The sequence below is a fragment of the Anolis carolinensis genome, chromosome 5, assembly GCF_035594765.1.
Source record: "Anolis carolinensis isolate JA03-04 chromosome 5, rAnoCar3.1.pri, whole genome shotgun sequence".
Classification (NCBI taxonomy): domain Eukaryota; kingdom Metazoa; phylum Chordata; class Lepidosauria; order Squamata; family Dactyloidae; genus Anolis; species Anolis carolinensis.
The window spans coordinates 174,260,843-174,283,433 of NC_085845.1; the positions used below are offsets into that span (position 1 = coordinate 174,260,843).

Genomic DNA, 22,591 nt, shown 5'->3' on the forward strand with positions numbered 1-22,591 from the left:
GGCAACAAGAAACGAGGAGCAAAACCAAGATCCGTGGAATTTACTTGGCAAGGTCCGGGAAGCAAGGCAAGATCCGTGGAAGTAAACAAGGCTGGGAACGAAGGCTTGGAAACAGGAACAAGGCTTGGAAACAGGAACGAGGCTTGGAAACGGAGTAGCTGTCCACACACGCTACTCCAGTAGCTGACGAATTGACTCCGCAAGATTCCAAAAGGGGCAAGGAACCTAAATAGGGCCTCGTTTCCCACCAGAGAACACTTCTCTGGGGAAACCAGAAACGAAAGTCAATCTCTGTGTCCAGATGTATGACTCCCTAAAATTTCTCATGGAAGCAGGCTTAATCATCAGAATGCTTTGCTGCGATTCTCAGGCTTCGGCGATTAGCCTGCTGAACTCCTTTTTGTTGTAGATAATAATTACGGCGAGAAAATGGGGGAGATTTTGACTCAGGGCTTGTTTGGCAGATTTCTGGAATACAAACCTCCTGCAGGTGCAAGGGCTCTAATTCAGGCTGGGAAAGTTCCCTTTCTGGCTGAAAAGGTGGAAAACCCAAGTTTTCCTCTTCATCTGTCACAACAGCACTAGGAACGGGACTACATGGCCCATGAGTCATCACACTATCCCCCTCCTCAAGCCCCCTCTCAAACTGGGACTCTCTCCCCGAGGCGCGAGGCCGCGGCTTGGCGGGATAGGTCTGATGGAAACGGCGGGTTAAATCTGGGGCATGGACTGTGGAAGCGTCTTCCCAAGAGCGTTCCTCGGGACCAAAACCCACCCAGTCAATGAGATATTGAAGGCGGCGGCGGTGAAAGCGAGAATCCAAAATGTCCTGAACCTCGAATTCCTCCTCCCCATCCACCAAAATAGGAGTGGGGGCCGGCCGGTCTACATCAGGGCGCACACCTTCCGCCGGAAGGAGCAGAGAGCGATGAAACACTGGATGAATGCGCATAGAGCGTGGGAGTTGGAGTTTGAAAGTCACGGGGTTAAGTTGCGCCACCACTGGATAGGGACCAATGAAACGGGCATCTAACTTCCGGCAAGGGCGATGGGAGGGCAAAAAGCGAGTGGACAGAAGAACCCGGTCTCCTACCTTGATTTCGGGCCCCGGCTGGCGATGTTTGTCCGCGTGACGTTTATAGTCCTCCTTGGCTTGGTCTAGTTGCTGGAGCAAAAGTTGTTGCACCGCTGTGAGTTCCTGCAGCCAGTCTTCGGCTGCGGGAACTTCTGAGGTTTCAATGACAGGAGGAAAGAAACGTGGATGGAAGCCGTAGTTTGCAAAGAACGGGGTTTCTTTAGTCGAGGCCTGGACACCATTTTTATAGGCAAACTCTGACAGCGGTAACAGGGAAGCCCAATTGTCCTGCTGGTAGTTCACATAACAGCGAAGGTATTGTTCCAGAGTGGCATTGGTGCGCTCAGTTTGCCCATCCGTTTGGGGATAGTGAGCCGAAGATAAACGAGAGTCTATGCCCAATAGTTTTTGTAGTGCTTTCCAGAAACGAGAGGTGAATTGGGACCCACGGTCTGTGACCAAACTCTTGGGCAATCCATGCAATCTGAAAACATGTTGAAGGAATAAATCTGCAGTCTCTTTGGCCGTGGGAAGGCCATCGCAGGGAATGAAATGGGCTAACTTAGTAAAAAGGTCCACCACCACTAGGATTGTGGTGAATCCACAAGAAGGTGGTAGATCAGTGATAAAATCCGCAGAGATTATTTCCCATGGGCGAGATGGGGTAGGGAGGGGATGCAGAAGCCCTGAGGGCTTTTCCCTTCTTGTCTTGGAGCGCTGGCATACTGGGCAGGTGTTGACATATTTTTCCACATCCTTGCGGATCTTGGGCCACCAGAAATCTCTTAGGATCAAATGCATGGTTTTAAATAGTCCGTAGTGCCCTGCTGGCTTGCAGTCATGACACAGACGAAGTGCTTTTTCCCTGCCCGGTCCTGGAGGAATGTAGACATGATTTCTATAGCAGAGTAGCCCATCCTTAAGCGAAAAGGGGAAATGTAGTCCTTGGCGAAGTTGGTCCTGTGCCCAGGCATCTGCTTGCTGACTAGCCCTGATTTCCTGAGCACAAAGGGGCCCTGGAGTAGAGGGAGTTGATTCAATGGGAGTGGATTTGGTGTTTCCCACTGTGAGCGTGGCAAAGTTCTCGGGCTGTAGCAGCTGGGACTCAAAGGTCTCTTTGCGCCCTGCAGCATATTCCGGTTTCCGTGACAGAGCATCTGCTTGCTTGGTCTGGGCTGGGGTTACATAATGGATTTGGAAGTTAAAACGTTCAAAGAATAAAGCCCAGCGTTGTTGCCTCTGATTTAGCTTGCGGGCAGTTCTTAGATGCTCTAGGTTCCGATGATCAGTATGGACTTCAATGGGAAATTTGGCCCCTTCTAACCAATGTCTCCAAGTTTCAAAGGCTGCCTTTATGGCCAAAAGTTCCTTTTCCCAAATAGTGTAATTCCTCTCTGGTGCGGTCAATTGACGGGAATAAAAGGCACAAGGGTGAAGATGATCTCCCACTGGTTGTAGGAGTACAGCCCCAATCGCCACATCGGAGGCGTCCGCCTGCACGACAAAAGGGGTTTCAGGATCTGGGTGCTGAAGGATTGGCTGGGACGTGAATAATTTCTTTAGTTGCTGGAACCCTTTCTCTGCTTGTTCTGTCCAGCGGAAGGGCTGTTTTCCCCGGATGCAGCTGGTGATTGGATCAGACCAGCGGGCAAAGTCTGGAATGAACTTGCGGTAGTAGTTCGCGAACCCCAAGAAACGTTGCACCTCTTTCTTGTTGGTTGGCGCCCGCCATTCCAATACTGCTGTAACCTTTGCCGGGTCCATGGTGAGCCCTAGTGGCGAGACACGATATCCCAGGAAATCTACCTCTTGTAGATCAAAAGTGCATTTTTCCAGCTTGACATAAAGTCCATGATCCCGCAATCGTTGTAACACCATTCTGACGTGGGTCTCATGTTCTGATTGTGATCTAGAAAACACCAAAAAATCGTCCAGGTAGATAATCAAGAACCGGTCTAGATAATCCTGAAAGATATCGTTGACAAAATGCTGGAACGTTGCGGGAGCTCCAAATAAACCGAAATTCATGACCAGGGTTTCGAATAAACCGAATTTAGTCTGGAAGGCAGTCTTCCACTCGTCCCCTTCCCTGATGCGAACTAGATTATAAGCTCCTCGTAGATCCAGTTTGGTGTAAACCTTAGCCCCTCGAAGCCGGTCTAAGAGGTCCGAGATCAAAGGCAGGGGATACCGGTTTCGCTTAGTGATATTGTTCAATGCTCTATAGTCCACCACCAAGCGTAGGTCCCCTGACTTCTTTTTCACAAACATCACCGGGGAAGCGGCTGGGGATTGAGAGGGTCTGATAAACCCCTTGCGGAGGTTTGTCTCTAAGAACTCCCTGAGAGCTTCTTGCTCTGGTTCAGTCAGGGAGTAGAGGTGTCCTCGCGGGATCGGGGCCCCCTCCACCAAGTCAATGGCACAGTCATAAGGTCTATGTGGGGGTAGTCTCTCGGCTTCTTTTTCATTGAATACATCCCAATATTCTGAGTACTTCTTGGGCAAGGTGATGATGGGTTCAGCGTCTGTGGCATGACAGACCTTGGCTACAAGGCAATGGTTTTGGCAATATTTTGAAGCAAACTGCAGTTCTCTGTTGGACCAGGAGATGTTTGGGTCGTGGAGTGTCAGCCATGGAATTCCCAAAATCACAGGGAAGTGGGGAACCTCGGTAACAAAGAAGGAAATCTCTTCCATGTGTTCCCTTATCCACATTCTGGTGGGCTCCGACCACTGGCTTACTGGACCTGTCTTGAGGGGGCGGCCATCGATGGCTTGCACCACACGGGCGTTCTTGAAGTCGTGATATTGTAATCCCAGAGAGTCGGCATACTCTCTATCAATGAAGTTGTTTGTGGCTCCTGAGTCTATCATGGCATGGACCATGACGGGTCCTTTTTTCACTGACCACAAGGTGACCACTAGAAGAAATAGGACCCCGGTTGGCGGCTCTTGAGTGGGGTTTTTGACCGGGTTGGCGAGCCTCTCTACGCCCGGTCGCTGGCTTCCCCCGCCGGCTGTGCGCCAGCCGCCTCAGACGTCTTCGTCTCCGTGGAGGACGCCGCCGCCAGATGAGCGGCGGGCTTCCCTTTGGCTGGACACTCTCTGGCAAAGTGGCCCCCGTATCCGCAGTACCAACAGAGATTTAGGCGTTGGCGGCGGGCCTTCTCGGCGGCATCTAATCTGGGACGCACATTGCCCAACTGCATCGGCACCTCCTCGCTTCCTCTGGGGTATGGGGCTGGTGGCGGGGGTCTCCACACTGGACGCGGCTGGACGCCGGTGGGAGCGGGAGGTCTCGCTCCGGTCCTACCGCTCTGGCCTCGGATCCATTGTCTTCTGTTGGCAATCATGACTTCAGCTCGTAAACATTGATCAATGAGTGCTTCAAGAGAGTGTGGAGGATCCACCTTGGAGATTTCCTCCAGCATCTCGATATTGAGACCCTCCCGAAATTGTCCTCTGAGGGCTATATCGTTCCATCCGGTGTTATGGGCCAGCACTCGGAACTCGGCTATGTACTGGGACATGGGTCTGTCCCCTTGGGAGAGGCGCCGGAGTTTGTGGCCGGCTGCCTCCAAATTGTCCTCAATCCCCCAAGTCGCCTTAATGTGATCTAAGAATTGTTGCGCTGATCTTAGATGTGGGGAGTCTTGGTCGAACAGTGCCGTCGCCCAGTTGGCCGCTGGCCCGTCTAGGAGACTGTAGATCCACGCCACCTTGATGTCTTCTTGGGGAAACTCGGCATTACGGGCCTCTAGATAAGCCTGGCATTGGCGACGGAAAACATGTACATTAGAAGCTTCTCCAGCAAACTTGGTTGGCAACGCCAGGGCCGGGAGACGGATTCCGCGTTCCTTCAATCCCCTTATTTCTCCCTCCTGCGCATTGAGCTTATCACGGATGCGGTCCACTTCATCCTTGTCGATGGTGTAGCTGAGTGGTTGGGCCCCCGGTCCGGCTCCGGTAGACATTCTGGCCTAGGTTAATTGGTGCTTAGGGTGGCGGAGTCAAACTGTCACGACCCAGGCTGCAGAGCACCAATAACCATACACAGAGGCCAGAATCTAACTAATATCTTTATTAAGGAATTGTATAAGGGAAATAAAAGCAAGTGTAGGAAATAGTTCAGGAGTAGACCTTTCAGGGAAGGTCAAAATTAGTCCAAAGAAACAATGTCCAATATGAAATATTAAGGTCCAAAGTTGTAATCCAATAACCGAAACACTCACTTCGCCAAGCGAAGTGAGGGGAGATGACAAGGTCCTTTAGTCCATGAAACTTGAGCAAGGCTAGGTAATAACTTGATACTTGGAACACAAGGCTTGAACAAGGCAACAAGAAACGAGGAGCAAAACCAAGATCCGTGGAATTTACTTGGCAAGGTCCGGGAAGCAAGGCAAGATCCGTGGAAGTAAACAAGGCTGGGAACGAAGGCTTGGAAACAGGAACAAGGCTTGGAAACAGGAACGAGGCTTGGAAACGGAGTAGCTGTCCACACACGCTACTCCAGTAGCTGACGAATTGACTCCGCAAGATTCCAAAAGGGGCAAGGAACCTAAATAGGGCCTCGTTTCCCACCAGAGAACACTTCTCTGGGGAAACCAGAAACGAAAGTCAATCTCTGTGTCCAGATGTATGACTCCCTAAAATTTCTCATGGAAGCAGGCTTAATCATCAGAATGCTTTGCTGCGATTCTCAGGCTTCGGCGATTAGCCTGCTGAACTCCTTTTTGTTGTAGATAATAATTACGGCGAGAAAATGGGGGAGATTTTGACTCAGGGCTTGTTTGGCAGATTTCTGGAATACAAACCTCCTGCAGGTGCAAGGGCTCTAATTCAGGCTGGGAAAGTTCCCTTTCTGGCTGAAAAGGTGGAAAACCCAAGTTTTCCTCTTCATCTGTCACAACAGCACTAGGAACGGGACTACATGGCCCATGAGTCATCACAGCAGCTCAATGTTGTTCCCCCTTCAGCCTCAAAGCCTTGCCCCACTCAGATTCCCATTTGCTCCCTCATGCTCTCCTGCAGTGTATTCAAAAACATTCTCATCTCTAAGAAATGTCTTAACAAATTAATTTATTTTAAAAAATAAATCATTTCAAAACTTTTGAAAAAATTGTTTGCATTTAAAAACTATCTTTTTTGTGATGACGAATGTGTTTCTTCTGAAAATAAATATTGAGGGGGTGCAAATTTTGTTCACAGCTGATTTTGTTTTGTTAAAACATGCAAAAAAATGTAAAATGACAAAACGTTCATGATCTCATTCATCAGAGTGAAAAGTTTAGAAACCCTTTGTTCTTGGCAAAGATTTACCTCTATCTATGCATGAGTGTGTGCGCACGTGTGCTCTCTCTGTATATATTTGGCACTTTCTCTCTACTCTGGCTATCTTATAGGAAATGTATCTTCCTAAAGAATTTTCAGACTAATGTTCTTAATGAAACTCTGGTGGCCACATATTTCCCAATAAAGCTTCCACAATGGGAATCCCAAAGGTGGGAAAGAAAGTGATTCGGAATAGAGGAGATGGAGTCTGGGAGGAAAAGTTAAGAAAGCTTCTTTGCAGTTCCTTAATCGCGGCATTCTCCAAAGCTTATTTCTTACCTGAAGACATTTTCCAAGTGCCCCCAACTGGATTTAGATGTATGATTTTTTGAGTACAAATACTTAATAGTACAGGGGGAGGGTTGTGAACACTGAATGTGGCCAAGGGCATTTGATTAATCACAGTCAGTTCAGAAGAGGGATTTTCAAAAACAACAATAAACCACAAGGAGAGAAAGGGTTAAATCCACCCTTTTATACCTGCTGTGATTAATTGGCAGCCTCCATCCCTGCTGCTGCTGTGGATGCAGTTTGCATTTTAAAAACCAGCACGAAGATATTGATATTGTTGCAGAGTTTGACCCTGAGATGCTTAGACATAACTTCATGGAAAACAGTTTTTGTGGAAATGTTTAAATGAAAAGTGAGGTGATACAGATAGGTCAGGGGTTGGTATTATGAGGTTCATAGTTTGCATGCAGCACCAGTAAAGTAATTTTTATTACTTAACAGTCCCATGTCAATGTCATTAAAATGTCGCCATCAACAAATGATTCTCTCAGAACAATCTTAGTATTTGCTGCTGTGGTCCTAGCACTTGCCATTTGGTTCTTCTATCCCTTCAACAAAGAAAGACATATCCTGTGTTACAGAAGTGCTTTTTACATTATAGAGAGCTAATATGGGAGTTGCCACCAAATTGTCATGGTAGCAGCTGCCCTATTGAGTAAATATTCCAGATTTGAAGAATAAAAGTCAAAGCAGTCCAGGGATGAGTAGGCAATATTGTCTTTTAGATCAAGATTTGTTAGGCTATTGATATGCGATTGTTGTTTTAATTGCATGTCATCAAATCATTTCCAATTTACAACAACTTTTAAGGCTATCTGATAACTGGGTTTTCCTGGCAGAATTCATTTAGAGATTGCTTTCCTTGGAGGGCAAGAGAGTGTGACTTGCCCTAGGTCACCCAGTTGTTTCTAGAGCCCAACAGAAATGTTAATCTTGATTTTACAGAATCCATCACTCAAACCACTACCCCACACTACCTGGTCTGGGGACTGGCAGTTTCACCTTCCCTTTGGCAAGGAGCCAGCATTTAGTATTATATTGGTTCACAGTGGGTTCAATGCTTTCTTTTCTGGAAACTTTCTATGGCCCAGAGGCCAATGTCTTATGGACCTACAATGGTCTACAGACCAGCATGCCTTTATTTCATCTGCTGCCATCATATACATACTATACATACATATTGGTCTGTATGCCTGCTTGTCTGGTAAACGTTAATCCACAAGGAAAAGAGGGGACTTTCTTTTCTTTTCTCTTTCTTTCTTTCTTTCTTTCTTTCTTTCTTTCTTTCTTTCTTTCTTTCTTTCTTTCTTTCTTTCTTTCTTTCTTTCTTTCTTTCTTTCTTTCTGAAAAAAGTCTTAAATCTTCCAGCTTATGTATATATTTCACTGGCCTTCTTTGGGGCAATATGCAATCTCACTACAGAAATTTCTGGAGCTGAAAATCTCATTCCATTTACTATACTTTTTTAGTACATAGACCAAAACACGGTGGGCTTTTATCAAAATAAAACAAAATAAAAAGACCATCTGTTGAGCAGTTGGAGATGTAGTTTCCCTTTTTTTCCCAGTAGATTTTGTTGGGTGCTCTCCAGTATCCGTCTCTTCTGATATATTTTTTAGCCACCCTTTGGGACAGATTATCTTTCCAAGGCACTTTGCAGTAGTCAATAAAACAACATAATAAGATCATAGAAAAGGCAGCATCAAAATATTATAACTTAATAAGATTGCACAACAAATGTACAGCAATACCACATAAATCAATAGATCAGATACAGCAATCAGATAAAAAACCTAACAGCAGCAGATACAACAGAATGATTATTCAAAAACTGACAGGATTGAGAAAAAAAGTTACTGCCTGGCTAAAAGCCTACCATGAAGGGGACAAATTTATTTTCCAGGTTAGGAAAGGCTCTGTCCATGGTGTTTACTAGCCTTACAGATGGTTGAGACATCAGATCCTCCATATGCTGTTTTTACAGTTTGGCCAACTACATATGAGTGCCAGTGGTCCTTTAACGTATTTGTGGTCTTTATTTGTTTATAGAGGTTTAATCCAAATAAACAGGCAACCACTATTTATGCAGAACAGCAAATAAAGTGATCAGAATGTCTAGCTCAAAAAAAAAACACACCTTTTGTTGCTAGATTAGTAGTTAGCCCTTGCTGATGTTAAAATCACAGGACCCCAGTGAAAGTGAAGAACTGCACATAATGAATTGCTTTTTTTTTGTTACCTGAGAGAACACCTCTCCAGGAATTTCTAGATTCTCCGACATGACTCTGTGGTCTATTTTTTCCAGAAGCTGGTTACAGAATCATACTAGAGGACTTAGAGATTTAAAGAGAGATCCTTTTAATCACATCCATGAATAATTAAACTCTCAAATGTCAAATCTACAAATGTGGAGGGCCTATTGTGAATAATAGGAGCTTCTGAACTATTTCTAAGAGCAATGTTCACACTTGGAAAGTTTCTTTCAAAAAGTAATTAATGAAGGCAGGAGTGGGAATCATGTGTCCATTTACTCCAAGTGTTGTTTTATCAAAGCTTCCAGCATTCATTACCTTTGGATATGCTTCCTAGGCTTGTTGGGATTTGCAGCCTAATAACATATGGAGAACCATTCCTAATGAAAGTTTCAAAATCCTTAAATAGTCAGTTATTTTTTAGAACAACACAACATCTGAATTCTATAAAATGGTGGCTTATGGTACAAAATTTTGCCCCTCCCATGCACCTTTTGGTTACCTCAAAATCCATGACAGCACAAGATGGCAGCACAATGCAGAACATATGTCAGCACTCGAACCATATACCTCCTATACACCTATACCTCCTCTACCGTTTAGTGAAGCCATGCACTTCCAGTTGTAAAAGCAGTCAAAAATTACAGTTACATTACAAAAAATTGCATTTATGCTACAAAATATTATCTCTAGTTAGACTACTTTGTGATAATCATAATAATTGCTTAATATTCTAAATATTTAGTAAAACTACATAATGTACCATGGTTAAAAAACATATTGTAGTGATACCTACATCAGGCCTATTTTCATCTATATCTGTTTTAATTCCTGCAAGCCATGTTGAGTTCCCCATTCTGGGTGGAATACATGGTCTATCTATTGTCTGTCTGTCTGTCTGTCTGTCTGTCTATCTATCTATCTATCTATCTATCTATCTATCTATCTATCTATCCATCCACACAGACAGATACATATTAAGAAGATAAATACATTAAACTTTTGTTTCAGCATAAAACATTAATTGCAAGTAATTGGTTATTGTTCATTCTGATTTTTTAAAGTTACAGTAAACAAATAACATAATATTCAAATAAAGTCCCAATAACAACACATAGATATCCCAGAGCCAAATTCCTTAGGGCACCATTCATTAGGATCGATATACAGTCTGAGCTCCAAGCCCAAATAACTATGGTCATGCTGAAAGAGTTCAAAAGTGTGGGCAGCAACAAGAATTCCAATTCTATAGTCAACAAAGCCGGCAGGTTGAAGATAGCAGAGTATAAAGTTAAAGGCAAAATCCAAATGCAGAAGTACAGAGTCAACAAGGCTAATAATCCAGAGTCTAGAGTTTCACCACTAAGCAAGATGTTGCCTCCCTCAACAAGACTGAAAACTTGAGAACCTTTTATTTTATGTTTTCAGATGTTGCTTGTGAAGAGCCTGTTTCTCTGCTAATCAATCAGACCTCGCAGCACACTCATGTCTGAATTGTGAAAGAGACAGAACACTTAACCCTTCATCAGCTTGTCCTGATGTCCTGGCGTCTGCTTGCTCCTCCTGCTGGGAAGTGGTAGCTGCTGCTGAAGACCCTTCTTCAGTAAGTAAGGTAGGCTGGGAGGGTTGCTGGGAGCTGCTGATCTCCAACTGCAATACCAGCCCTTTTTGCAACCCCTCGTCCATACTGTCAGAGCTGTCCAGAACACTATTGGCTAGATGTGACATGGGAGAGTTAGGAACAGGATATCCAGTTGGAATCCTAGAAGTGCAACAAAACACTTCTGAAAGATGCCCATCCTAACTTTGTTTAATGAACTTCAAAGACAGAGAGCCCTCTACTTTTTGAGGAAGTGCATCAAACTGTAAAAGAGCTCTTACAATAAAAAGGGTTTTCCTATTGTTTAGGTATAATCTCTTTTCTTGTAATTTGAAGCCACTGGTTCACATTTTAGTCTCTGGAACAAGCCTCCATCTTCTACATGACATTTCTTCTGATATTTAAATATAGCTCAGCCTTCTCTTCTCCAAACTAAACATACCCAGCTCCCTAATCCAATCCAAATAGGGCTTGCCTTCCAAACCTTTGATCCTCTTAGTCATCTTTCTCTGTAGATATCCCACTGGGACTGTGGTGAGATCCGACCACAGCAGAATAAGGTGGGACAACTACTTCTCTTGGTCTGGATGCTATGCTCCTGTCAATGCAATCCAGAATTACACTGGGTTTTTTTTTTTTTTTTGCTTCTGCACCATACTGTTAAATCATGATTCGCTTGTGGTCTACTGAGACCCTGTAAATCTGTTTCACACATACTGAATTCGGGACACTTATCATTTATCCTATATTAGTGTGTTCCATTTTTCCTTCCTAAATGTAGCACATGTTGACATGAGTTTTATTAGTTTTGGCCCTACCTTCCATACTGTCAAGGGCTGTATCCACACTGCAGAGTTATAGCAGTTAGACACCACATTAACTGCCATGACCCAAGGCTATGGAATTCTGGGATTTATATTTTGTGGGATATTCATTCTTCTCTATTAGAGAGCTCTGGTGCCACAACAAACTACAAATCCCAAGATTCCATAGGATGTATTCTTGGCAGTTGAAGTGGCATCAAACTGTTATAATTCTGAGGTGTGAATGAGAGGTAAATTATTTTGAATTCTCTTCCTCTCCTCTGGAGTATTTGCAATATCCTACATCCTATTTGATGTTAACTGAAAATTTGGTAAACATGCTTTCTATTCTACCATCATTTTCACACTGGGCAAAGACAGTACCGCAAGGTCCCCAACTAGTAACTTCTCCCCAGGATGAAGAGTTAACCATTAGCGAGAACAGTGCTTTTGTGCATCGTTTTGAAGTCAAAACCAGGCCAGGGCAGCACTTTAATGAGGCCAACTAGAGCTTTGCAAAAATAGGCAAGATATCAGAATTTTCAGATCTGTTCATGGGGCAAGAGGTTAACAAACAGCAAAAAGGGAGAAGAAGGGGGAAGCTTTACTTGTGGCTGAAGTCATGAAGTCTGCAGGGTTCATTTTAGTTTGCCTTCAATTTAGAAAGAAGGGAAGAAATTTAGATTAGGGCCACAGCACTGAAAAGAAGCTAACCCATTCACTGTTAGGTTGTTTTGGAATTAGTTTACCTGATGGGAGAGGCTTATAGGTGCCATAGCATGCATATCCAGTGTGACAAATAGGGATGAAGACGGTATAAACTGGCCACCTGGGGGAAATGGTTAAAACCTAGTGCCATCCGTCTGATTTAAGCCAACTCCTCTGTTCCTGCTTTGCCCTTTTATCTAAAATCAGAAAGGCAGGAGATTAATCTCACCCTCAAGCAGTGATTCTGAATGTTGTTTTTTTGACGGTTTTCCCTCTCTCTTCAAAAAGACAACATCTACTTTGCTTTGGATACGGTGTGATTTTCCTAGCTTATCCCCTTGAAATAAATAGCATAATTGGAAAAGAAAACATTCATATTTACATAGACAATAGCAACATGAGCAAATCTTAGAAATCCTTTTTTTAAAAACAGCACAAAGGCTGTTGTACTGCCATTGTTTGTTAAAGCGCAACAGACACAATCCAGCTCTAGCAAAGGTTAGCAGTGGCTAAACCATTGGAAATCGATGGAACTTAATGAGTCGTGACTGAGTCTCATTCTATTATTTTCAATGGAACTTAGTCACAATTAACTTTTGCTGGTTGTTGCCTGAGGCTTAAAGGTCAGTTGTCCTACACGTTTTAACCACAGGTTTTCTTCAGCAGCGCCTTTTTGACAAAAGTCACTTTGAGTTTGTTTTTTTCCATAACTTTATTGTCAACTAAGGTTTGTGCTGTGGGATTATGAGAAATCCAGGCAGCTTTCCCACAACTGGCATAGCTTTTGTGGATAAATTGAATTTACTAATGCTATCTTTAAACTATGCTATTTGTTGTTAGAGGTGCATTTATTTATCACCATTGATCCCTCTCCTCCGTAGGAGGGTAACTTGAGCTGTGACTTTATGAAAGTCATAGACATCTAATCAGCTTTTGGACAAGTTGCCCCTTTGGGCTATAACTCACAAAATCTCACAGCTAGCTTGGCTGGGGGATTCTGGGTGTTATAATACAACAGAGTAGTTTTACAAACTATTGTATAATGATCTATGGAGATAAAACAACTCAAAAGATTCAGGAAACAAACTTTTAAAATACTCAGCTTGGAGAACAATAAGGCATTTCAGCAGCATATATATGTAAGCACTAAAGCTGGGTTTACTTTCCTTAAGTTGCAGATCTGTACACCATCTTTCATGTTGTGTGTTAAATTAGTTTACTGCTGCTCCCCTGATGCTAAACACATTTGCATGGTAATGCACTCTGTTTCCAAGAAAAGGATAATGTATTTTTAAAGCAAAAATTGTAAAATGGGCATCTGGAACTATGTATATATGCAAACACGTAGTCTCTGTTAAATTCATTTACAAGCAAGACAAAAAGAGACAGCAGCAACTAGCATGCCCATGCCAGTCCAGTAAACATGTTGCACAGATTTTCCACTGCCCACCCCACATACTCTTCTCCCAATGGCCATCTAGTTCACCCTCCCTCCATCAGTCTAATTAGCTGCAGGGTGCCAGGCGTTGTCTCCAAAGCCCAGCTTTGACTGCAGCACTACTTTTTGCAAAAACAGGGAGTGGGGGCGGGGGAAAGGGCGGAGAGATGACTGGTTTGGATGAAAACTCCTAGAAACCCCTAATTAGCATGATCAAAGATCTGTAATTTCCTGGGACTTATAGTTTGATGAGACACTGAAAGTTACAGACCTTGCAAAATGATGACTCCCAGGATTCCAGAGCACTGAACCTTGGCAGTTAAAATAGTGCCAAACTGTGTTAATTCTATAGTATAGATACACCAATAGAGATTCAAAATTGACAAGAAAAAGTGTTAGGAACGTATGATGGGTCACATGAGTAATATATCTGCATATCACCGTTGGGATGTAAAAACACTGCTAAAGAGTTATTTCCAATAATAGCACTCAGGTTGCTTGATGCAGTGCACCAAACTCCCCTGTGCCTTCCTTTAGTCGTGCAAGACTGAGAATTTTTGTCCTCTGTTCCTCTGTACTTTTTTAACTGCTGTAGTGATGTAACAGGAAGTGTTTTGTGTACCAATGATTAGGAGCATAATAGTGCTGCTATTTTGAATCTGGTGCTTCCTATTCCTAGCCTTTCCTGCCCTCTGGATGATTCCTTCAACTATTACATTTCGGCAATTTTCTTGAATATTCTGTTTCTTTCAGTAGGGCTGCTTGGGAGCCAGCAGTTCATTGATAATTACATCCTTAGCTGTGATCCACAAATCACTTATTGCTAAAGAGCTTCATTGAAAAGCTACAGGACTGCCTCCGTAATTTGTAGATTGCAGCCTTTGGTAATTTACATTGCAGCACTTGGGAGCAGCTGGAGCAGAGATGCAGCCGCATTGCTTCCTGTAGGTTACAGCCTTTGACTCTTGCAGGGCCAAGATACATCTGCATCATTTTCGGTATAACTACCCTGGTCGGTATTCAGTCTCTCATTTTCTTCTTCTGGTTTTTTCCCCCTTGGCTGTATCCCACATACTGTTCAGGAATCTCCCTGAATAAGCAGGTCTAGCCAGACAGTTTGAGTACCTGGAAATCTGCAACGACAGGGAAAATCTGCATCATTCTCCCTGTTAACTTACGTCCGAGATACTCAAACATTGTGATGCAATCATGTCACCCCATCTGCTTTCCGCAAGAAATGAGTCAATGAGGAAAGGTCTGGCATAGAAATTCTAAGTGCATCATTTCCTCTCCATTACGGCAATTGGGAATCTCCAGCCTTAAAATATGATGGCACTGTGCCCACTTGTCCTATACCGCAGCCTCAGCAAACTTCTATCATTGAGGCTTGGCAGCCGAATCTCAGAGTAGTACCTGGGGATACAATGCCTGTCCCAGCCCCTCTGCAGATCAGTGGCTGGAGCTTACCGTCAGAAATGGGGAAATGTCACAGCCGTCCCATTGTGATCCTGGCATTTAGCATGTACAAATTAATTTCCACAAGCTCCCAAGAACTGGAGTTTGTCATGTTGCAAACCTGACTTTGTAGATTCAGGAGAAAATCCTAAAAGCTTTTGGTAATAGAGATTTAGTGCATTTAATGCCGATGGAATTAAAAGTCCCTAGGCACTCGCTGCAAATGGATTTACATCACAGAGATTAGAAAGAGGGAGAGAGAAAAAATTGGTGTCCAAGAGACTCGGGGGAGCAGCTGTCATCGAGTTTCTCTGGAAGATTCTACCCGCTAAGTAATGAGCCAGTGGCTTCTGCAGTCATGTCTTCTGGTGCACTTTCATGCAGACACATACCCCAAACTTTCTCTCGTGGTACTGTTTGGGTCCATTCATCCATATGTCAGGTGAATTGAATTGTCAGGTGAATTGAATATAGCAGAAACAGATGCATGTAGACTCACTGCAGGTGTAATCCTGCGGATAACTTAACCAAGGTTATGAAATTGCATACATTGTAGGCTCTCCTTGCCTAGACCCCTTTCCTCTTTCACAAGAGACCCACAATCTATAATTGTGGTTTTATGTCACATCTGCACTGATACTAACCACACTGTAAAAGTTGAAGAGGTTCCCTCTTAACCACAAATAGCCTCAAATCTTGGCTTGAAAGCATGCTTAAGATGATGATTTAGTACAGGCATGGGCAAACTTTGAAACTCCGGGTATTTTGGACTTCAACTCCAATAATAATAACAACAACAACAACAACAACCGTTTGTCCACGGACAAACGACTGGAAATTTCAAAATTAATAGAGGGGCTAGACAAGGATGCCCGCTCTCGCCTCTAATTTTTATTTTGGCACTAGAAATCTTATTGAGATCAATTAGGGAAGATAAAAAGCTAGTAGGAATAAAAATAGAGAAACAGGAAACAAAAGTCCGAGCATTTGCGGATGACGTAATCTGCATAATAGAAAACCCTAAGGACAATACTAAGCTTTGGCTAAATAAAATTGAAGAATTCGGTAAATTAGCAGGGTTTAAAATTAATAAAGATAAATCGGTAATCTTGACAAAGAACATGACATTACAGGACCAAGAAATATTAAAGAAGCAATCGGGACTCCAACTAGCAAATAAAATTAAATATTTAGGCATTTGGATTGCGGCAAAAAATAATCGCTTGTTGGAGCTTAATTATATGAGGAAATGGAAAGAAATAAAAAAAGATTTGGAGGAATGGAAAAATTTAAAGATATCTCTTCTAGGCAGAATCGCTACAGTTAAAATGTCAGTCCTCCCAAAGATGCTGTACCTGTTCAGAAACATCCCTATAATAAGAAACAATCAACTATTTAATAATTGGTATAAGGATATAAGAAAGTTCATATGGAATAACAAAAAGCCTAGGATTAAACTATCGACGATGTTAACCCCCAAAGAAAGAGGCGGGCTCGACCTGCCAGATCTTAAACTATATCATGAGGCCTGTGCACTGGATTGGATTAGGGATTGGGTGAATCTAAAAAAAGTGAAAATCTTATCACTAGAAGGCTATAATTTAAGAAGGGGCTGGCATGGATATTTATGGCACGATAAACATAAAATAGAAAGAAATTTTGGTAACCACTTCGTTAGATCGGCTCTATTAAGAATTTGGATCAAGTATAAAAGATTCTTCCATGAAAAGACACCGCTCTGGCTTTCGCCGCTAGAAGCGAATCAAAGACGAGAACTAGGATGGTCATCCTGGCCAACTTATAAGGAGGTACTAAACTGGTCAAACACAAAGGAAGGACAACCAGAGATCAAGAAATTAGAAGAAATTCAAATTAACTATAAGAATGTGTCATGGTTTCATTACTACCAATTAAAAGAAAGTTTCAATGTTGACAAAAAAGTGGGATTCAACTCAAGTAATGAGTTTTGGGATATAACACTACAAAGAAATAAAAAGGTGATAACTATTTTATATAATAAATTAGTGGAGTGGGCCACGGAAAAAGAAGTAACAAAGGAATCGATGTTAAAATGGTCAAGAGACTTAAATAGACCAATTCTAATAAATGAGTGGGAGGAGTTATGGAATAAAAAAATTAAGTACTGCCGGGCCACCGACCTTAAAGAAAATTGGATTAAAACAATTCACAGGTGGTACCTGACGCCTAAAAAAATTGCCACAATGTACAAAAATACAGATAATAAATGTTGGAGATGTAGAGAACAGGTTGGGTCATATATCCACATGTGGTGGAGCTGTAAAAAAGTTAAAAAGTTCTGGTCAACAATTAATTTGGAATGTAGGAAAATTCTAAAAATTAATTTGGAATGTAAGCCGGACCATTACCTACTAGGTTTATATAATATTTATGAAAAAGAGAATAAAGTAGAAGCCAAAAATAAGGAGAATTTAGACAAAATCTATACTTACTTAATAACGGCAGCGAGATTGGTAATTGCCAAACATTGGAAACACCCAGAAACACCTACTAGAGAGATGTGGCTAGACAAAGTAATGGACATCAAGAATATGGATAAGCTAACTTTTTTGATTAAAAAAAATACAGGAGGAATAATGAAAGAAACGGACTGGACATACTTTGAAGAATACATAGAAGAAGAGTTAAGAAGATGAATCAAGCAGGAAGACTAACAGAAGATAGTAGAGCGGAAGTCCACCCCATCCCCTCCCCCCACCCCAATTAGGGCTCCTCTCCTACCCCCAATCCCTATTTCTTCCCCTGGACTGCTCCCCCCTCACGCCACCACCCCCTTTCCCCTCCCCAACACCCATCCTATAACCCTTCATCTTCCCTCTCTCCATTCCCTTAGGAGATAATTGTTAAATAAAATTCTACAATAAAAATTATTTTTTAAAAAACAAAAAAAACAACAACAACAATTATTACTATTTCTTGCCTGCCTCTCCACATGACTCAAGGTGGGTTACAACATTGTTAAAACACACATTCACCTAAAAACATTCTTTAAAATACATAAAAACCTAAGTCCCAGCCAACTTACTGGCTGTTAGGAGTTGTAGGAGTTGAAGTCCAACACACCTGGAGGGCCAAAGATTTGCCATACCTGACTTAGTAGGATAAACTGGAGGCAGAGGAAAGGAAAAGTCACATGTTAGATTATGACTATGGAGACCCAAATTGGAATCTCTGCTTTACTATAAAAGTTCACTGGATGACTTTGGATACATCACATACTCTCACTCTCAGAAAACCTTGTGATAGGGTCACTATAAGTTAGAAATGATTTGAAGGCACACACTAGCAACACAGGAAAAGGAAACAATGTTATGTTTCCCCGTCTTTGACAATGAAAGCTGTTGCTTTAAAACAACCACTTTAGTTCATTTTCTTTATCTGTTGTATTTTCCTCATTTTCTGCTGTGTTGGCTTTGGGTAAGCTATCCTTTGTGTACTGTTGCAGAAAGATGTTATTGTTTCAGTGATAGTGCTGTTGCTGATGATACAGAGAAGATTTGACCCACAGAAGTTGCTTATCTGTCCTCCCCCTCTTCCCTTGTTGGGTTCTTTGCAAACACATACAATAACATGTTTATTAATTCCCCAAGATGACAGGTATTGCTTAGACAGATTTTCAAGCTATGTATGTCAAGCTGTGAACGGAACAGTTCTAGACCTGGTACCAAATGAAGGTCTTTGAAGATCTGGGGAGGGCTTGTTGTTTACTAACAAATCACCCATGTTGATGGTCATTTATAATCCAGAAGACTAGCAGGCCTGGGGTGGGTGTAAGCGACATGGTAGAAAAAGGTAATTTGGCATAAAATGATTCTTGTCACTTGTGCTTTTCCTTGAGGTCCTTTCTCTTTTCTTTTAGTTCAATGCTGTGGTGCTAAATCTTGTTGCTGTTGCTGTTGTTAACTGTCATCAAGTCGACTTTGACTTATGATGACCCTATGAACGAGAGACCTCCAAGTCATCCTATCCTCAACGGCCCTGTTCAGGTCTTGCAGACTAAGAGCTGTGGCTTCCTTGATTTAATCTTTTCATCTGGAATGTGGTCTTCCTCTTTTTTGCTGCCTTTTTCTTTAACTAGCATTTTGCCTTTTCTAGCATCTCCTCATGATATGGCCAAAGTATGGCAGTCTCCATTTAGTCATCTTGGCTTCTTGGGAGAGTCCAGGCTTCATTTGCTCTAGGATTTACTTGTTTTGCCTTTTAGTAGTCCACGGTATATGTAAAACCCTTCTCCAGCACCATATTTAAAATGAGTTGATGTTTTCCCTATCAGCTTTCCTCACTGTCCAGCTTACATGGCCATAAATAGAAATGGGAAATATAATGGCCTGGGCAATCCTAACTTTCATATTCAATTATATATCTTGACACTTCAGGATCTTATCTAGTTCCCTCATAACAGCACTTCCAGGTCTTAGTCTTCTTCTGATGTCTTGACTGCAATCATCATTCTGATTAATGGTTGAGCCAAAGTATGGAACATCTTGAATTACTTCAATATTTTATTGTATGCTTTAAAGTTATGTGGTCACTATTTTTCAACTAGAACCCTGCCAGTGCACATTCATTCTGGAATTTTTCAGTAATCATTCCAAGTTTTTTTTGCTATTTTCTGCTAATAGTATGGTGTTGTTTGCATATATTAAATATGCTAAATGTATTAAATGTGTGATGTGCTTTCTGGATTTAGCCAGGAGTTATAAGGATTTATGCAGCCTAAAATGCAAGAATCTCAAATGAATCTCTGCTGTTCCACACTTGACCTTTGGGCCAATGGCTAGGGATTCTGGGAATTAAAGTCCAAACACGTGAAAGCTCAAAGACTAGGAATTATTGCCTAAGACAGTTGCAAGGGCAGAGATGAGCAAATCACATGTTGCCTCACCTGCCAAGTTCACCCTCTATATCCCATTTATTATGTGCATTTTTATTCGACTAGAAATCTATGCCATTCCCATTTTGCAGCTGTAGTTGTATTAATTTCACTTTGTTTTTACAAAAGAAATATTGTGATGGTGGTGATGCCTAACCATTCTGTTTGTTTTTCCTAAATGTTCAGAGCAATTTACACAGTTCATCTTGAAGTCAAAGTAGATTATATGATTAACATATTTGTGTTTTGCAGAGGTTTTCCCCCAAGTGATAAAAGATAGCTGTTTATCATGGCAGGAGTTTCTTTCCCCTCAGTTGTGTATTTAGATGCTTTTACTGAGTATGTTTTGTTTTGTGAATTGTCCTTGGAAAATAAGCACAATTTTATTTTGCAAGCTTGATTCATGGGGCATGTATTTCGGATGAAATCTTGGGACTTCATAACACATGCAGGAGGGAAGCAGGGGAAAGTGAGGGAAAGGGTCGGAAAGAGTAGGGAAAAAAATCTTACCCCGTTCTCAGCAGGGTTCATCTTTGCAATGGCCATCTCACAACCTTTCTTGTCTGCTTTTTGTTTTCTCTTGCTTCCCTCCTCCCTGCTTTCTGGATGCCGATGTTGGGTAATACTCTGACTCCTGAGAAGGGAGTCTTCTCTCCCTTGTAGTATGCTGGCAAGATGCAATACTAGGCTATAAGAATGGTATATATATATATATATATTAGAAAAACAACAACTTAAATGTATATACTCTCGTGTAGGTTTTTGCGTGTGTATTGTGGTATGCTAGTATATAGAGTATTTTCTTTACAGTCCCAACCGGGTACTAACTTATTGTGAAACATATAAAGTAAAACACACATAAACCTCCAACTGAAAACAGTCCACAATTATGGTATATATACAATTATACAACCTTATTGAGTAACATATAAAGTAAAGCATACATCAAACTCAACGGAAAACAGTCCACAGCTGTTGTGTGTATGTAGAACAAAACTATGCAACAACAAGTAATCCCGGGTACACTGCCTCGTTTCGGGAAGTCCTTCTTCAGGTTGTTGTTATTTATGTAAGGTCTTAAATAGTCTTTTGATGTATGGTATTTTTCTTCTTACTGAGATTCTCAGGATCTTCTGCGGTATGTTGTGGATTTATTGCTGTCTCTTTAATCTTAATTACTTGCTTGGTCCTGCTTCAGTTCAAGGCTTTTCAATGTAGTCAATTTCTAAACATAAACATAGGTACATACTAATAGTAACTATGATGGTTATACCAAAATAGATATGTATAAACACCCCATATGTTTTCCAATTCCTAATCTAGTACATAAAAGAGTTTACAAAAATACAATTGACTTACACGTCGTTACTCTTGCAGGGCTCTGTGTTTTTTCTCAAGTTGCAAGTGCCCTATGGCTTGCATGGTGAACTGAAATACTCAATTCACTAAAGATAACAGGTGAAATCAATCCTATCATTCAGTCCTTTGGGGAATACAGAGTTTAATTTAAAGGTCCAGAAAGACTCCCTTTGTAGAAGAAGTCTTTTATTGTCTCCAATGGGTTTTACCTTCTCTATCACAAAGAAATTAGTGTGTGTGTTACAATTGATGGCATATTGGAATTGGAGAAATATAATATCTGGAGAGTATCTAAGCTTTTCTGGTGGTACAGTATGGTTTCTGAACTGTGGGGCTGGCAATTAGATCATCCCAGGGCAAGAGGTTGATTCAGTAATTAGAACTAAATCTGTGTGGATTAGAGATGTTGTGAATATACAAGAAAACATATTTGAACACATCGAGGCACCCCACTGAGCACATGATTGACTTATGGAAATTGGATTTAAAAAACAAAAAAACAGGAACGTTATGAAACAAAATATTTTGGCAAAACAAAATTTTGTTAAAAACAAAAGATTTTCCCACAGAATCCACCACTGTGCACAAAAAGCAGTGTCTTCTAGACAAATATATTTTCTGTACAAAAAAGATTGCTTTGTGAGAAAACCAGATTTTTTTGCACTTTTTTTCCATAGTAAATCCTTGGGATGCAAAGAATTGTTTAAAGTATACAAAAACTCTGATAACCTCACCCTGTGAAGAGAAACCATTTGAAATTCTTCATTCTTACATGAAAGAAGCAAAGATTTACATCTCTAGTTTAGATACAGAAGATGCTGCATAGATGCTGAATAATTTGTTTATATTCTTAATATTGTTATACTGCTTTTTATCACAAGAAAAATAATATGCACAATCAGGAGAGTGCCCAAAAAGTCAGAAACAGCTATATTTTAATGCTCTAAAATCATAATTGGAAGCATTAAAAGCACATCTAAAATGGATTTAAAAGGCCAGGAGGTATCTGGACACCTTTTCTGAAAGCAGAGTGGGAGAGTGATAGGAAATGTGAAAGAAGTGGTTTTAGAGTGACATAGGTTAATGTGCCCTCATGCATGCTCATCAGAGTAAATTCTAGCATCTTCAAAAGTTAAATGTCCAGAATGAGATAGAATTGCCAAAATAAAAAATGAAGAGGATGCCTGTGCCATTAAGTATTTTGTAGAAGAGGTGTTGCTTGTTACCTTGCTGCATGAAAAGCAACACCTGTTGAAATCCAGACTTCTGCACAACTATTATAGGTATAAGAGCCCTCCCTGGTTTTGAGGTTGGGAACCCTAACTCCTATATGGTAGCTAGGTCCCAAGCTACATGGAGAAGCAATG

At 41.6% G+C, this 22,591-nt stretch overlaps 1 protein-coding gene across 11 annotated transcripts in view; it reads left to right on the forward strand.

The window, feature by feature from the left end:
• elfn2 (extracellular leucine rich repeat and fibronectin type III domain containing 2) overlaps nucleotides 1–22,591 on the forward strand; it is a 225,496-nt gene that overhangs the window by 108,050 nt on the left and 94,855 nt on the right. For 8 of the 11 annotated variants that reach the window (XR_001730290.2, XM_008110671.3, XM_008110673.3 and 5 more), the window contains one exon: nucleotides 10,378–10,561. The exons of 1 other annotated variant lie outside the window; for it this stretch is intronic. The gene's annotated coding sequence lies outside the window, so the exon portion shown is untranslated. The remainder of the gene's footprint in view (nucleotides 1–10,377; nucleotides 10,562–22,591) is intronic. 2 more of the 11 variants (XM_016993681.2, XM_016993677.2) reach the window with 1 other exon arrangement.